Genomic DNA, 4,926 nt, shown 5'->3' with positions numbered 1-4,926 from the left:
GTGTGCCGGCGCCCGGGCGGCCGGTGTGCGGTATTGTGACGGTGTCACGGGGAGGAGCGCCCATAGTCAGGCCCCGGGGATGTAGCCATATCGGTGAACCTCGTTAACAAATCTCGGTGTCGTGCTCGTGTGATTGCTTGGTCCTCGGATGATCAACGGTACGCCCCGGATTTATTCTAACACTGTGTGAAAGTTGATTGCAATGAACATGTCATGTTAATTGAATGAATGATGGTTTCCCCTTTACTAGTCAAAGAGCATAATTTTATCAGTAGATAGAAAAGATTAAAACCAGGGAGATTTTGAGACATAACTAACACCTAAACTAAACTTTTGAATTCCACAATTCATCCTAGTTACTAATAAAATACTATCCCTTCCTCCCTTTGTTTGAATCTTGCAGCCTTTCTCTAATTTCTTGAATGGGAGCAATGGTAGGCTGGGGCCGGAGCCACAAATTTACCCCGTCAGCGCCCGATCCGTGGCGCAACCACTCGAGGAGTTTTGCCTCGCGGTTGATGAAGTTGTACCTAAACACGCATGCCTCAAGGACGAAGTAGGCACACCCACCGTCCATGCCTAGCTCTGTGGCGTCCACGGAGAAGCTAGCCGGGGAACCAAGGAATAGAACACGGTCGCTCAAGCTCCGTCCTTCTCTCTCGACCCACCGCATCTTGTCGTCCCCATTCGCTTCTTCCAGCGCCTCCAATTCCACCAAGAGTGTGCCTGACGAGAGATCATCATTGACCTGCCAACCTTGCTCGTGTAGAACGAATGCCGATATAAGCTCGCCACGGGATTCCAAAAGGTACGTGCCACCACAGATGTAGTCTCTTTCATTGATTGCATTCAACTTTGGCACTAACTTGTCGCATGCGCGCACATAGATCTTGCTATTGTGATACGCTACGTTCAAAAGCCTACTTCTTGGCACATCTAGCTCCTTCAGCGTGATGCTCCATGCTGCATCACCAGGAGGCATGGTGGCCGCCGTTAGGATCATCGTGTGCTCTTGTCGAATACAGGTGTATAGGAAAACGGTGCCATCACCATAGACGATACCACGAGGATTACCACGGGGATCCTTCCAAAGCTGTTTCGTCTTATCATCAGCATTCTCTGGAAGCTGAGACATCAGGGTGATGTCCCCTGTGAGAAGATTTACGAGTTTTGGCTGGGTACTCCATGTGAAGATCCATGCGGCCGTGCCATCTCTGCTACCCACCCACTTTCTATCATCAGCTGATGATGCACCAGGCGGCTCCGCGAGGACCATGTCATCACAGTCACGGCGTAGGCCCAAGGTCGACACGCCCTCAAAGTTGACGGCAGAGTGTACAATAATGCCGTCACATGGCATGAGGAGCCACGGCCGGAACATGGGCCGCGTTCGTGGAGAGTGCAGTAGTCCTGCACCACGCCACGACGTGCAGACGGTATGGAAGCGAACGAAGTCGGCGAGTTCATGTAGGCGGCCGGAGATGTCGAGAAGCAGTTCCGGCGGCAGGTCCGCCCATGGTGGCCTCAAGGCGGACATGCGGCGCAGGACGATGATCCAATCCAAAGAGATCACGATCGTAGAGCCACCGGAGTCCTTTTAATCTTTTTTTTTATTTTGAGGGGAGGAGTCCTTTTAATCAATCGTTGTCTCTTTCTTATCGTTTCTCTCGCAGCCCATATTAATACTTCTGGCCCAATCGTTTTCAATCACATTCACTCCTAAGGGAAAACGCACGGGGGCCTATACATGAGGCCGGCCCAATCGATTTCATGAGGCCGTGGCTTGCTGTTTGGTTTTGAACCACATATATGAAGCTTTGCCAATAATTCTGGTCGTAGGATCCGATACGGGTAAGAATTTTTTTTTTTTGAAAAACTTTCAATCTATTCATCTTCAATCATGGCAAAACAACGAACACCAGAAATAAAAATTACATCCAGATCCGTAGACCATCTAGCGACGACTACAAGCACTGAAGCGAGCCGAAGGCGTGCCGCCGTCATGACCCCTCCAATGCCACAGTCGGGCACAACTTTTTGTAGTAGACAGTCGGGAAGTCGTTGTGCTAAGGCCCCATAGGACCAGCGCACCAGAACAGCAACCGCCGCCGATGAAGAATAACCTAGGTTGGAAGGATTCAACCCGAAGACACACGAACGTAGATGAACAACGACGAGATCCGAGCAAATCCATCAAAGATAGATCCGCCAGAGACACACCTCCACACGCCCACCAACGATGCTAGATGCACCACCGAAACGGGGGCTAGGCGGGGAGACCTTTATTCCATCTTCAGGGAGCCGCCGCCGTCTCGCCTTTCTGAGCATGACACAAACCCTAACAAGACAGGAAAAAACGACTGAAAACGGAGCCCTCCTGCCGGCCCTTAGCAAGATCCACCGCGCCCGAATGGCCCTTAGGGCCACTGGAGACGAGGCGGACCTGCGGCGGTGCCGGCGAGAGGCAGAAACCCTAGCTTTCTTTCTTGAAGGAGGAGGAGCGACTTGGCTGCTAATAAGAAGCTAAACCCTCATACAGTCCCGATACGGGTAAATTAAGGGGATGCACATTTCGAAGGTGGCTGCAGCATTTGTGCAATAAAAATATCAAGATTAGATGTAAATATTCAGATTTGGTTCATTGTAATCAGATGGAGAGATGATGCCTTTTTGCACTGACTAACAAGCAACTCCTCCGCGCAGGTCATAAGCCCCAAATAACAAAAGATGTAGCGGACAGCCTGTTGTCAACGAAAACTGGTGCTGCGGAGGTAATAAGCCATGGTTTAGTCTTTAGTGGGACTGCACTCCGGCAATCCGAAAGTCAGGGATATCGTAACGAACAAACATCCAAGTAGTGTACTACCAAAGAAACAAATCTTGCACTTTTAAGTAACAGTTTTGCTAATGCACAGCTGGATATGCCATAAGTATTGCACACTTGATTGTGTCATCTAGATGTGCAATAACTATAGCACATCTAGATGTGTTCTAGACAAATCCTTCTATATTTTTTTGAGGTGCACACACATGGGCTCACATGGCCTCCTATGATATATACTCCAGTATATCCCCAACCCTAACGCACAGAAGGCGATCAAAATGGAAGGCGGCGGTGTCCACATCATCTCCAGCCGCATGGTCAAGCCAGAGTATCAAAACAGCTCAGTGCCGCCGGAGCTTCAGACCGTCCACCTGACGCCATGGGACCTGCGGCGGATCACCGTGGGCTACATCCAGGAAGGAGTCCTCCTGCCCAAGCCTCCCGCCAGCGCCGTCCAACACCTCGCGTCCTCCTTCGCACGCGCCTTGGGCCGCTTCTACCCCCTTGCCGGCCGCTTCGCCGTCGCGCCCGCTGCCAGTGCCGGCGCTCTAACGATCTCTCTCCGCTGCGGGGACGAAGGCGCCGAGTTCATCCACGCCGTGGCGCCCGGGGTCGACGTATCCGACATCTCCGGCCCGCTCCGGGTCATCCCGCGCGTCGTCTCCTCTTTCTTCCCTCTCAACGGGATGCTCAGCACCAACGCGGCCGTTGACCCCAGCCGGCCGCTCCTGGCCGTCCAGGTCACCGAGCTCGCCGACGGCGTCTTCGTCGCCACGTCGCTCAGCCACGCGGCCGCGGACGGCACAACGTTGTGGGACTTTTTCAACACATGGTCAGAGATCAGCCGAAGAGGTGACGGCAACATATTCACAGCGGCGCCATTGCCTCCATTTGAGAGATGGTTCCACGACGGCTGCCCCGTGCCGATCCCTCTGCCCTTTGCCGAGGTGCAGGACATGGCGAGGCGGTTTGAGTGCCCGCCGGTGCAGGAATGCCGGATCCATTTCTCCCCGGAGAGCATACAGAAGCTCAAGGCTAAAGCGAACGCCGAGATGGCCGGCACGGCCACGGCCACCATCTCCTCGTTGCAGGCCCTGCTCGCGCACCTGTGGCGAGCGGTGTGTCGAGCCCGGGGGCTGGCGCCGGACCGGGAGACGAGGCTCGTCCTCCCCGTCGGATGCAGGACACGGGTGAAGGGTATTCCACAGGGTTACGTGGGCAAGATCCTAGGGGACAGCCGGCTGGGCTGGACGGCTTGGCTACTCAACCGTGTTGTGGCTTCGGTCGACGAGGCGACGGTGACAGAGGAGCTCGTGTCTTGGTCTAAAAACCCCAGCTTAAGATACGCGCCTGACTTAGGTGGGGATCCTGCCATTGTGGTAGTGAGCGGCTCGCCGCGGTTTGATGTGTATGGCAATGACTTTGGCTGGGGCAGGCCGCTGGGCGTCCGGACCGGCCCGGGGAACAAGCTGGACGGGTTGATCACGGTTTTTGAGGACGGCGGAGGGGCCGGGGCATGGAACTGGAGGTGTGTCTTGCTCCTCATGTTCTCGCCAAGCTCGTCGCCGACCAAGAGTTGAAGAACCTCTAGAAGGGCAGAGATGGTCCTCTCCTGAATCCTGATGCCCTCACCGACGGAGAGTCTGGTTCCGGTGCTTCATTTTCTTCCTTCAAATGCCGTGTCTGTGATGTACTTCCTCCATCTGAAAATACTTGTGATCAAAATGGATAAAAAGATATGTATCTAGAACTAAAATACGTCTAGATACATCTTTTTTTATTCATTTTGATTACAAGTATTTCCGGACGTAATAATTCTGATGCCCAGCGTAAGGTTGCACTTTTTTCTTCTTCTTTGGTGGCAGTTTCTGTTGCTAGCTTGTCAGGTCGCACTTTGAGTGTGTCACCTAAACAAATTTCTTTGCCTCAGTCATACTAACAAATCAAACAACAGACATATTTTGTTCTCTTCCACACATAATTTTCGATAGTTATACCAATCAAAAGGATGAAGACTAAAATGGCTTATCATTTGAATACTTTCAAAATATAAATCAAACAAAGATTTACTTTTTTTCTCAGAATTAAATCCCATTTGTACC

General features: G+C 52.3%; 1 pseudogene; it reads left to right on the top strand.

Moving 5' to 3' along the window:
• Positions 1–3,015: 3,015 nt before the first annotated feature.
• Positions 3,016–4,637, top strand: LOC119358536 (annotated as a pseudogene).
• Positions 4,638–4,926: the final 289 nt, after the last annotated feature.

This window comes from Triticum dicoccoides, chromosome 2A (assembly GCF_002162155.2).
Source record: "Triticum dicoccoides isolate Atlit2015 ecotype Zavitan chromosome 2A, WEW_v2.0, whole genome shotgun sequence".
NCBI lineage: Eukaryota > Viridiplantae > Streptophyta > Magnoliopsida > Poales > Poaceae > Triticum > Triticum dicoccoides.
This window is presented reverse-complemented; position numbering and strand designations above follow the sequence as displayed.